General features: G+C 31.5%; 1 pseudogene; it reads left to right on the forward strand.

Annotated features, from left to right (window-relative positions):
• The first annotated feature begins 106 nt into the window (after positions 1–106).
• LOC100638949 (replication factor C subunit 3-like) overlaps positions 107–1,186 on the forward strand; it is a 4,666-nt pseudogene continuing 3,586 nt past the window's right edge.

The following is a 1,186-nucleotide window of genomic DNA, read 5'->3' on the forward strand; positions in this document are numbered from 1 at the left end:
ACCAGCTGTTATTAAAGTTTTTATTCTGTGTACTATTGAATACTATTTTTATGTTATTATTATTATTGTTGCATTGGGTCTCACAAGGTTTTTTGATTTTTGATATTCCCAGACCCCATCAAAAAAGAAGATTGAGATATCGACAGTCGCTAGTAATTGAAATGAACCCAAGGTGATCCTTTTTGATGTAATATTATTTGCATTCAATTTTCAATAATTGCCAAATAGATCCGGCCATTTCATCCTTTGTTTTCTTTTCCTTTTCCCTGTCTCTTTCTCTCTCTCTCTCTCTCTCTTCCTCTCTCTCTCTTTTCCTCTAGTGATGCCGGTATTCATGATCATGTTGTCATTATGGGGTTACTGAAAGAAGTAGCTCAATCACACTCACTGGACACTAGCCACAAAGACTTTAAAGGTCAGTAAACTTGCTATAGCAGTTTGTAACTCCAATTTTGATCAGAATCAGCTCAAACTATCCAAAAAATATAAGTATATGCTTATGTACCAGAAAAAATTATAAAAATATAGAATTTTATCCTTTTTAATTTTGGCAAAGTTTGGCCCGAGGTCATGTACTATGTACAGGGTTTTTGTCTGATTTTTGAGCAACTTTAAAAATTCGTAAATGATTCAATTTTGATTGGAATCAGCTCAAACTTTTTACGCAACATAAGAACATGTATATGTATTAGGAAAAATTATAAAATTGGAGAATTCTCAACTTTTCAATTTTGTCAAAATTTGGCCAAAGTCTCTGTACTAAAAAATTTTAAAAAACAAGATGAAGTAGGATTCCGAACGACCAATGAAAATATGAAATGAAAATCCTACTCATGACGCAAATTCTACTCTACATTGTACTTTTAATGTTATTATGTAAGAATTACGGATCACCTTGCAATGTAGAGTAGAATTTGCATCACGAGTAGGATTTTAATTTCATATTTTCGTTGGTCGTTGGGAATCCTACTTAACCTTGTTTTTTAAATTTTTTTATGTTTAGTACATGGTCCCGAGCCAAATTTTGGAACAACTTTAAAAAATTCATAAAAAATCCAAATGTGATTGGAATCAGTTCAAACTTCCTATACTACATAAGTACATGTATATGTATCACACAAAATTATAAAAATGGAAAATCTCAACTTTTCAAATTTGGCAAAATTTGGCCCGGGACCATGTACTA

Source organism: Amphimedon queenslandica, unplaced genomic scaffold (assembly GCF_000090795.2).
Source record: "Amphimedon queenslandica unplaced genomic scaffold, v1.1 AMPQUscaffold_13008, whole genome shotgun sequence".
NCBI lineage: Eukaryota > Metazoa > Porifera > Demospongiae > Haplosclerida > Niphatidae > Amphimedon > Amphimedon queenslandica.